This window comes from Gossypium hirsutum, chromosome A08, assembly GCF_007990345.1.
Source record: "Gossypium hirsutum isolate 1008001.06 chromosome A08, Gossypium_hirsutum_v2.1, whole genome shotgun sequence".
In the NCBI taxonomy this organism is placed as follows: domain Eukaryota; kingdom Viridiplantae; phylum Streptophyta; class Magnoliopsida; order Malvales; family Malvaceae; genus Gossypium; species Gossypium hirsutum.
The window spans coordinates 74392142-74404754 of record NC_053431.1 but is presented as its reverse complement, the minus strand read 5'-3'; positions in this window follow the sequence as shown (position 1 = coordinate 74404754).

Below are 12613 nucleotides of genomic sequence, written 5' to 3'. Positions count from 1 at the left end.
CTATATTCTCTATTGCCTCTTTCTCATGTGGCATGATTTGTTTCTCCTCCTTCTTTACCATTCTTAGAGATACGTCACAATCTTGAACATCTTCAAAATCCTGAGGTTCCTCTAAACACATGTCTTACTCGCAAGAGAAATCAGGAGCTGCAGTATCAGTGCTCATATCATTGATATCTAGGGACCTGTAGGGGTATGAAAGAATATACAAAGAATGAATGAATCTAAGAATGATTGTTTATGTGCTATGAATAAAAGAATAAGAATTGCCAAAATGTAAGGAATATTGGTTGATAAAAATGAAACCATATTCGTCCAAATTGATAACATAGTTATGTTTTATTAAAATAATAATAGATGAACATAAGCCTATTTTCACAAATGTAATCTTACTACTCCTAGGCCCTAGAGTAACAGACATGTTTCGAGAATTACTCTAAAAATTCCTAAAGACTCCAGGAAGGTCCTCCGCAGTCCAATTGTTCAGAGAGCTACCCGGTTCGTAAGGGCGAATGCCCTTGAGGTTTCCTTGCTCCAATCCCTCATTGTGTATAGCATTAATTTGATGACTTTCTTCTGCCAACAACCCTCCTAACTTAAAGGATTTGAATATAGACGGGAATGTCATCGGTTCCCACTCTACTTCTCCGCCGTTTAAACGCGCATTTCTTCTTGCTTGGCGCTTCTCAATCTCTTGCCTCTTGTGCTTATGGTCTGGCTTGAAGCCCAAACCAAAACGATCTTTCTTCTCAATCAGTTTTGGGATTTGAATCCCTCCTTGCAACCGTCTTCCTAATCCTTTTCCTGGTAATGCTCCTTTCCCCATCATCATTTGCAGGGCCATCCTTGTGGCTCTAGATATTTTGGGTACTGGCACCTCACTTTCTTCCAAAATGAAGGTTGCATTGATGATTTCTAAAGAGCAGAAAGAACACTCAATAGCCTCTTCATTCGCCTCGACGTAAGGGGCCTTGCTAGTGACTGCTGCTATAATGTCTTCCTTCGCATTGATGGTTATTAACTGTCCATCTGTCACTAACTTCAATTTTTGGTGCAATAAAGAGGGCACCGTCCTGCCGAGTGTATCCATGGTCTCCCCAATAAAAAATTATAGGAGGGCTTGATATCCATCACCAAGAAATCAACTTCATATGTATTTGGCCCAATTTCCAAAGGGATGTCAATTCGTCCCATCACTTTCCTTTCAGTTCCATCGAAGGCTCTTACCACATTGTGGCATGTTTTCATATGCGAACTGTCAATGGGTAATCTGTTTAATGTGGATAATGGGAGGACATTCAAAGCAGACCCGTTATCAATGAGAACACTTGGAAGCGTGTATCCCTTACACCGAGTAGTGATGTGTAAGGCCTTGGTTGACCCTATGCCCTCAGGTGGAATTTCATCATCATTGAAGTAGATAAAATTGTTGTCACTGATGTTATTTACCAACCGGTCCAACTTGTTAACAGATATGTCGTGGGTGACATATGTTTCGTTAAGTACCTTCAACAATGCATCCCGATGCACCTCAGAACTTAGAAGTAGGGCTAAATTGATATACGTGCTGGCTGCTTACGCAACTGCTCGACCACACTATACTCGCTATGCTTAAGGAACTTTAGGAACTCCTTAGCCTTCTCCTCATTTACCGGCTCATTGATGGGTACTTCGATCTCTTTCCCCTTCTCAACCTCGACACCTTTTGTCTTTGTAGGCTCCACTCTAACGCCCCCTGTATCATACGTTTCCCACTCCGCGTATGGGAACCTTCATTTTGCACGCCCCTAGACGCGCTGGCTATGCTCTCCCCCTCAGGTACCGTTACACTGCAGTCATAGCTCCATGGCACCCTCTTGTCATCCTTGTAAGAGAAATGAGTGGGTATATGGATGACGACTTTGGGTCCAGTTTGCGCCCCCACTTTATTATTCCCTGGCAAGGAAATAATAATTCTTGGTCGGCTGGTTCCTTGTCGTTCATTTTCCAGCACACATATTTGTTTTTTACAAGAACTACCCTCAAAAATCTATAGCTCTTTGTTAACCATAAGGCCTTGCACCCTGGTCTTGAACTCTTCACAATTTTGGATCATATGACCCACCTTTCCATGGAATTCACAATAGTTCCCCATTCTTTCTCTACCTTTCCAGAAGTCAACATACCTCTCTTCACCATCTCCTCCCATATTACTCTCATGGGTATCTTTACCTCAGCAATATCTTCTTTGATTCTTCCTTCCCTTGTTTCATCAATGACATTCACTCCTTGATTGCCATGATCTGGTAACAGATTTTCAGTATTAGGGGTACTGTCAAATTTCACAACCCCCATCTTGATAAGCCTCTCCACGGCTTTCTTGAATCCGGTGCAGTTTTCAATCGAATGCCCCGGTATTCCCGCATGATATTCGCATTTAGCATTTGCATCATACCATTTGGGGTACGGTGGCTATAGCGGTTTCAAGTGAAATGGAGCAATGGCATGTGCATCGTATAAGCTTTGATAACGCTCACGATACGTCACAGGGATAAGCGTGAATTGTATCATTTTCGAATTCTGTCTTGTGCCCGATTCCTGTCTTCGAGTACTTTGTTGTTCGACCGCAGCTGCTTTGGGTGGACCAACTATGATTGTTCTCGAGTTGAGGCTATTCATGTTGTTCACCTCATTGTCCTTTCTCCTTGGGGTCAATCTTTTAGCCGTTTCCCCCTCAATTTTACCGACCCTTATGGCGTTCTCAATCATCTCTCCTACCATAACTATATCCGTGAAACTTTTCGTGGTGCTTCCAACATGTGAGTGATGAATGGCACCTTCAAAGTGTTGATAAATAACATAGTGGTCTCCTTTTCTAACAGCGGTGGTTGTACTTGCATTGGCACCTCCCTCCATCGTTGTGCATATTGCCTAAAACTTTCATTAGGCCTTTTCTCCATATTTTGAAGCGTGATCCTGTCTGGCGTCATATCAGTCACATGGTTGTACTGTTGCATGAAGGCCTGTGCAAGATCTCTCCATGAACCGATTCTTACACGGCTCAACTGATTGTACCACCTAGCCGCTGCTCCTACTAAGCTGTCTTGGAAACAAAGGATCAATAATTGATCATTGTTCACATACCCAGTTATTCTCCTACAAAACATTGTTATGTGTGCCTCTGGGAAGTAGTCCCGTTATACTTTTCAAACTCTGGCATCTTAAACTTAAATTTGTAAGGAAGCACCAAATCTGGGACCAAACTTAAGTCTTTGGCATCAATCCCATGATCATTGCCAGCGCCTTCCAAAACCTTAAATTTCTCTTCCAACCACTTGTAACGATCCTCCAACTGTTTTGAAAATTCGGTTGCCATTCTTTCCTTCTCCATCATATCCAGATCAAGAGTGATAGGGTTAATCAGGCTATCGCCCAAATTAATTCTTGACCCAGATGGGAAATTCACGGGAATTCTAGTATCAATCGGCCCATCTTGAGGCCTCACAATGACAGATGGCCTTCTAAGAAGTGCCTTAGTTTGCAGTGGCACATGAGGCTGAGTAAAACCCGGAGGAGGTCCTTCATTCTCCCCTTTAATGATTGCCATGGGAGCTTTTCCTTTATCAGTGGCCCTCAGCAGCTGAGCCATTTCAGCCATCATATTCCTTTAAGCCTCTAGCATTTGCTCTTTCATGTCATTCTGCATTTTGGCCAGCTGCTCTTGCAGTTGGTCATGCATATCCTTTTGCAATTGTTTGAAACTTTGATCCATACTCTTAGTTTTAGTGCGAGTGCAGTAAGGATGTGTGATTTCCAGATTTTCTTTTCTACCTTCTGAAGTAAACTTTAACTAATTAGGGTCTTTCTATAACTTTGAATGCAAATGATGCGATGAAATACTATAAGATGCAAATGCATTAATGCAAAAAGGGTATCGATTCTGGTTCAATTTCATTTAGAAAACTTTATTTAGAAAAAGAATATCTTTACATATAAGAGCATTACAAATATGCTTTCGCCTTAATGCCCAAAGTTTTAACTTTATCTAATAAAAGGGCTAACTCTCGTCCTATATCCGACAACGATCCGTACATCAGACTCAATACATCAGCTGGTATTGCCAAGTCTTGCACATATTCGGCAACCTCTTGAATCTGGGCTGCTGCCTCACCCATGACGTGATCCCTTTCCCTGACCTGTCCTCTAGACTGATGAAGCTTTCCCTTCAAATAATCTTCTCATGCCTCGAGCTGCTCAATCCGAAGTTCATCATCATGCAATGCCACTTGTAAATCTTCAACCTTACTTTTTAGCTCTTTTAACTCGACCGTAGAATCATGATTTCGATGCCAACGAAGGGATCTTCCAAGCTCAGTTACCTTGGTCTTCAACTCTTTATTATCTTCCTCTAATGCCAAATTCTGCGACTACATCTCTTAAAACTTCCTCTCCCAATATTCGGCTCTAGCTTTTCCTCTTGGACCTCTTTCTGCAACTGGTCTGAAGACCCTCCTACTCTCGCTCTCTTTAAGGATACTTGTGCCTTTTTGTAATGCTCTTTCAAATCATCTCGATTTTCCTCGATCTTCCTCTTTTCTTTCCTCTCTTTCTCGACCTCCATCTTTTGAACGTCGACGTCTAAGCTCAAGTACATCTTTTCTTCTTCAAGCTTTGCTATCCTTTTCTCGAGCTCTAAGTTCTTTCTCTCTAACTCTTGCTTCATAATTTCTAACTCCAAGGGCATCCCTTGCAAATATTCCTCTATCGGTCGAGCTCCTTCCACGCTTGGCTTAGGGATGTTATCATTAATCCTTCTGCCTCTCTATTCGATATATTCTGGTGTCGTAGCAGGGCTAACAGCTACTCCTTTCAACCGAAAAGTCTTGTTCCAAGCACTAGAAACCTCGCTAATCTTCCTTTTGTAATCGGCTCCTTTGTATACAAACTCACTTTGAGCCAACCCATGAGTTGCTGGTATGAACTGCCTCAATCCAAGCTGCCTCAACACAAGCAAAGGGGCATAACCAATGGCACCCCAAATTCCCAATAGAGGGACCCAATCAAAACTGCCACATCGGTAAAGAATCTTACCAGGAATCATCCACGGAGCCCTCCACTCAACATCTTTCGACTGAAGGTTCTGAAGTAGTGCTATCCAATTCTCTTCCAGCACATCCACTTTGCTAGATGAGGATACTATATCTTTCAACGAGGAGTAGTTCTTAAAGAAAACCTGACAAACAATCCCATCAACCAATTGGAAATGACTGTAGAACCATGCCAAAGTAATTGAGCGCACCCTATAAACCTGCATGCACCAGCCCTCGTACATGCACCTAAGGATCTGAATGTCTCCGCGAAAATCGCAGGGACGGAAGTGACCTTTTTACTGAGTCGATGAAAAAGATCCATGGTTGCCTCATCCACATATCCCAAAGCCCTAGGAAAAACTATCAGTCCATACAAACTTAAATAAAAAATGTCTACCTTCTTCTTCTCATCAGGGTGTGTCAAAATCAGATCCTTCAAAGCGTCCCACGAAATGCACTTGCATTCGCCCTTCTCTTTAATTCTGGCCATGATCCACTGCTTGCTCATCCCCGTAATAGTCATTAATTTCTTCCAAAAGGCAGGGACACAATCAGCTCGAGAATAGATCCTATCACTCTGAAACTGGGACAACGAAGTAAGGCAGTGTACTCCTCCACGGTAGGTACCAAGTCTACTTCCCCAAAAGTGAAACAACTGTACGCTGGGTTCCAAAACTGAGCAAGGGCTCAGAACAAGTGCTCATCTACCTGAACATCGAGCAAGTAAGGTAAGTCTCCGTAACTATCGTAGAATAGCTGCTTGGTCTCATTGCCCCACTGATCCCAAATTTCCTTAAGATCTCGGAGATTATTTTGTGCCACACTGATGCGAGTGTAGTCTGACAGCTCCGACTCATATCCCATAGTTATACTGTCTCCCTTTTCTAGTTGAGTTTGCTCAGAGCATCTATAGACGTTGGCATTACCTTCCACTCTATCAAGAAGTCCGTTCTCCATAATAAAACTTCCTAATTTAGAAACTGACCATGAATCGATACCTTTGTAAATGCAAAATGACATGCAAACAAGAGAAAAGAAATAGTCAGTATCACATGATATCAATAAATCTCAACAACAGTTTATAAGGGTAATATCTAAAGTTTAACTCTAACTAAGTTGGGTTCTTACGGTTTTTCTATATGAGGTTGGTTCTAAAGTTTGAGGTACCTGAACCAGCAGATTCCTCGATTCTCACCCATTATAGGCTCATTTGAAACGAGTTCAGTTCAGGGGAATACATTTCCCTATGACTACACGGAGATGAAAATCTCACGAAACCATAGGTACGGATGTATCCCGAAAGTGATCCACTATCCCGCACGGAGGCAAAAACCTCACGAAGGCGTAGTTTCTCACTTCCACTTAAGGGTGTGACCACAACGGTCATTCAAATGCAATGCGTATCAGAATATAGCAACACATGCAATAATACAAACACATGTAATGCAAAGAGGATTAACTTTTAAAATTTTCATTTCCGACATTAAGACAAGAGATAATCAATTACACAGCTTGACTCTCTTATTATTCCCTAGTGGAGTCGCCAAGCTGTCGAGGCCATTTTTAAAACCGAGTTTTGGAAAATGGGAATCGACTTTAAAAACCGAAAACAGGAGCCGCCACCAATCTTTTTAGGTGTGATTGGATCACCTTTAAAACATTTTGTTTTAAAATCATTAGTTTTGGTCTACGAAATAAAAAGAACGGGTTCAGAAGTCGGTTACGTACGAGGAAGGATTTGCACCCTCGTAACGCCCAAAAATTGGTACCTAATTAATTATCAAATGTCTTTCAGGTCGAAAATTTAAAAATTTTAAGATGCAATCCTCTTTAAAATATTTTGATTTTTGAAAATTGGGGTTCACTTGTATCAAAATATTGACACTAAGCTAGCATTTTTGGAAATCCCTATCTCGAAACAACGAAACGCCATATCCAGTAAGTTAGGACACAACGCCTTGCAATTCCAAGACAGTTACTTGTATTTTGAAAACCTTTAAAAACTTAGAAGGGTGCTTGACTATTCGAACTCAATGAGAAAGGTTGCAACCCAATAAGTTAGGGCACTACTTTCCTTGAAGCTTCCAAACACCAAGCATTGCCTTTTTATTTTTTTGAAAACTTTGAAGTCTCTTTTAAAAAAAAACCGATGCATGAAGAAGCATACTTAGCATAACATACGAGATAACGTGTTATAATAATAGGTAAATAAAGCACAATAGCATAAATATCATACATTAACCAATATATATATATAAGAAATAAAACATGGCAAATTTTAAATAAGAAAAACATAAATGAAACGCAATATACATATTTACGAAGAATAGGTAAAAACCCATAAACATGTAATTCAACATATATTTAAACACATTAATGATGCATGATATACAATTTGACACACATATATATAAAAAAATATGCATTTGAAAATAAATTATAAAAGTCCAAGGTATTACGTAACATATAAAATACATAACATAGCAATAATACATTAATTCTAAAGTAAAAGCAAATATTGTGTAATAATAAAACCATAAGTTTTAAAAATATATGCATAATATAAACAATTGATAAATAGAATGAGCATATGTGAAAATTTGATATTTAATAATAGATTTAAAATATAATATGTAATAATAATAAAAAATATTTATAAGAATAATAATTATATAATAATATAAAATATATTGGTTTAGAAAAATAATGTATAAAATATCAAATATGTAAAAGAATTTATATTTATAATAAAATAATCATATAATATATATAAATATAAGTTTAGAATAATACGAAATAAGTAATTAAGGATAAAATATACGTATTATACAAATTGTAATATTATAATATCTTCAAAATGTGTAATAATAGAATATAAGTAATGTAATTATTAACATATAAATAAAAATAAGTATATAATACAAGTTAAAACTTTTAATGATAATAATATATAAATAAAAAATATATAATGTTATAAAAAATGTCATAATAATATAAAATAATTATAATATATAATATGAAAATATATATGTAAAAATAATACATAATATATATATAAATAATCAATAAATATTATACAAGTAAAAATATAACAATAATATAAATAATAATGTAAAATAATAATAATTTGTGAAAAATAATATATAATAAATAATGATAATATGAATAGTATATAATAAAATAATTATATAATATATAATATAAAAATAAGGTTAAAAATAAAACAAATAACAATATAAAAATTTTTGTATATATATATAGTAATAGAAATAAATATATAGGGTTAGATTTGAAGTTCAATAAAATTCCCGGGGTGAATTTAAAAAAATAAAACTGAATTAAGGTCCTAATTAAAACACGCGTAAAACGAAAGGGACTCATTGGGCAAAACGCCCTATTCCCAAAACGGTAGCGTTTTAATTCTAGACTTAAAATAGCTATTGCAGGGACTAAATCAAAACTGAAACAAAATATTAGGGCTAAATCGTAAATAAAATAAAACATAATTGAAAATACAAAAAGGTGGAAGGACCAATTGGGTAATTACCCCAATCCTCAAAACACGCGGATCCTCCCCGGGTAATCAGGTCAACGCGCAGATCTTGGGGCCTTAAAACGTTGTCGTTTTAAGCTTATCAGACTAAGCTAAAACGGGACCGTTTTGAAAGGGCTATATAAGCCAAATTTCAAGCTTAAAAATCATTTTTACACCGGTCTTTTAAAAAAAGACTAAAATGCTCTTGAGAGGGGAAGAGAAAGGTCCCCGGCTCTGGCCTCTGGCTACAGTGCAGTGCTTGCACACGCGCCTCACGCGCCGCCGTACGCGGTGGTCTGAAGGTTCAAAAACCTTTATCCTTCCACAGGTAACCTCTTTTCTTTTAAACGTTACTATTTTTTTTTAAAACAAGAACGATTCATATATTCGTAAAAGAGAAAAGAAAATAAAGTATGGAAAATAATCACCTTCTGAAATATTATTGCAAACGTTTGGTGTACAATGCTTTTGTGGTGTGCTTTTCTCTATTTCTATGTGTATTACCCTCTGTTCTTACAGATTTGAGAAAAGGCTTTTTAGCCTTACTCTACTGCCTATTTTGGAAAGAAATCGAAAAGATTTCTTTCCAAACTCTATTCTAATCTATTTACTGCAATCTTGCTTTGATTTCATTCCTTTACTTGCAGGTTCCCCGAAGATCTCGGTGATGGTCGTGCTGCTTGTGACGCGATTTGGGGTCGGATAGAGGGACGACCGGTGACCGGGGCACTGGTGAGCATTGAAGGCCCTTAGGCTAGCGCATTAATGGCGGCCTCGATTTCGAGGACTGAACAAATGCTCCCCGAATCCTCTAGAACCTCTTGCGGTGCCACAGTGTTTAGGAAACCCTAGGGTTTCCTGCTTCCCTTAAGTCCTTTGGGCCTTTTGGGCTGTTTTAGATTTGGGCTTCGGATGTACATGGGTATAGGGCAGTAGTAGGATTTAGTTTTAAAGGTTTTAAATATTGGGCCAATAGTATTTGGGCTTTTGTAAGCTGGACTGTTTGAAATGGACTATTAAATATTTATTTATTTATTTCTTTTTTTTTGTTTTATTTAAGCCCTGTCAATTTTGGGCTATTACAATAATAACTATTTTACCTATTTACCCTTAAGAATAGACATATAAATTATGAAATTTGAAGTCCATTACCGTCCAGTCATGTTATTAGTCGGCTAATTTCAGACGAAGTACTCATACATTTTAATTCTATAGCTATTTAATACATTTATACAATAGAACTCAACTTTTACGCGCTACGCGATTTAGTCCTTTTTAACAAATTAAGCACTCAAACAATAAAATTTTTTTATGAAACTTTCACATAATTAGTCTATCATGCTGTAGACCTTATTAAAATAATAAAATAAATATTTTGACTTCAAATTTGCAGTCTCGAAACTACTGTTTTGATTTGACCTAAAAACGAGGTGTTATATTCAATCATTACTTACAATCATCATTTAATCTCAACCAACTTATCCCTTATATGAGCCTAAAAGGTCCTAAACATGCTCTGGAAGTGGTTTGGGACTAAATCGATAACTCAAGTAACTTTCACAAAAATTTGAAATTTTTTCTCAAAACAAGGGACACACACCCGTGTGGCCAGGCACACGGCCACCAGCACGCCCGTGTTACAGGCTGTGTGGACATTCGAAATAGGAGTACATGGCCATGTTCCAGTCCGTGTCCGACCCTATGTGACTCTCTGACTTGGGTCACACGGCCAACACACATGCCCGTGTGCCCTAAACATAGCCACACACGCCCGTATGCCAAGCCGTGTGCGAGGCTGTGCCAAACCTGTAGGGTATACTCACTTATACCACAGGGCCAAGTCACACGCCTATGCATGAGGCCGTGTGGAGCATACTAACTTAATTTTAGTTTGAATACCAGGGGACACACGGCCGTGCAACATAACCGTGTGTCACACACGGTTGTTACACATGCCTGTGTCTTTGCCTGTGTGGACAAAAATAGGCTATTTACCAAGCCAATTTGCCACCCAAATTTGCATATACCTACAAAACCAAAAATGGCACCAATACAAAGCATAATAGGCAGCCCAAAACTACCAAATCAAACATAATTCCTACCATTTTATCTAAGCATTTCTTAGCATAAACCTCAATCACAAACATCATCAGTTCATCAACCATTTCCATGTAACATTAAACACATTACAAAATGGCATTAGCACATCTAAAAACATTTACCTAAAATACATCATTTTATTCCAATTCACAAGCATGATACCAATTCCACAAACCTCATAATATAAGCCATAAACACACTTATATATACATAACCAAACTAGCCAAATTAAGCCAAGTCTCACAACTATATATATACAAACCAAAACATAACCATTCACTGGCCATCTCAAATGACAAAACTCACTACCAAAACATAACCAACATGACCATAATCCTATACATGCCACATGACCAAACCATAAGCTCAAAAGTACCAAAGTGGTTGTTGGATAGTGTGACATAGTCTCTGACGATCCCCGAATCAAAGCTAGCTTTGAAATCACTATAAGACATGGAAAATAAACAAAGTAAGCTTTATAGCTTAGTAAGCTCGTATGATATAAACTTAACTAATCATAAATACACCATTCAAGAATTTAAACATATTAACATGAAATTCATGATTACTAACAAACCTTTCACATGCTTATTCATACACTTATATGCAAACTTAGTAACTTCCTCGATTTAAAGCTCATACTATGGATGTACATACCTATACCAATCCATAATAAGCTCATACATATTTAGAATACCGTTGAATACTCGATATCTAGCACACTAAGTACAGTATATAGCCGAAGCTATCTCAAATTGTACACTACACACTAAGTGCAGTATATAGCCAAAGCTATCTTAAATCGCGCACTAAGTGTCGTACATAGCCAAAGCTATCTCAAATCGCACACTAAGTGCCATATATAGCCGATTTGTCATCAAACATGACTGTAGTACCGTGTACACCATTTATGTAATATCAAAGCATTAAAAACATAATTCTAACATTGCATATTACATACGAACTTACCTCAGATATTAAAACGGCGAATTGACTCGATTAAACAGTAACTTCCATTTTTCCCCGATCCTAATCCGAATTCTATTTTCTTGATCTAAAAATATTCAAAATTAACTCATTTAACATTCGGTTTATTCAATTTAGCCTAAAATTTACAATTTGGAAAATTTACACATTTGCCCTTAATGTTTCACATTTTCACAATTTAGTCCTTATCACATAAAACTACAAATTCATGCAATTTAGTAAAAACCCATTCTTAGCCGAATTTAATACATGTTACTAGCAGCCCATATTTCAATTTATTCACACATTTAACCACCACATTTCACATTTTCTCAATTTAATCTCTTTTTGACATTTTTGTCAAAAATCACTTTACAAAAGCTATTAATCTAACATTAAACCTTCCAAATCTATCATAAATCATCAAATTACTCAAGCATTCAACGAAGGCAACATAATAAATCTTTAACAATTTCAAAATTTAAGGTACGGGCTAGCTAGAATACGAAGCAACAATCTCAAAAATATAGAAATCATTAAAAACCGAGCAAAATTTACTCACAATTGAGCTTCCAAAGTAGCTGAAACCTAGCTCATTCCCATGGTTTTTAATCTTTGAAATTTTGGTGGAAGAAACTAAGAAAGATGATAGCCTTATGCATTATGTTATTATTTTATTATGTTATTTAATGAATTACTAATTTAACCTTAAGTATAAACATTAAAATTCATTTATACTTGCCTATTAATGTCCATAATTAAATTTCATAGCTATTAGGTACTTTTAGCTAATAGAACTCTACTTTCATACTTTACATGATTTAGTTCTTTTTCTCAAATTGACAAATTAAATGATAAAATTTCTTAACGAAACTTTTCCACATATATGCTATCATGTTGTAAACATTACAATAATAAAATAAATACTTCAACTTTGAATTTG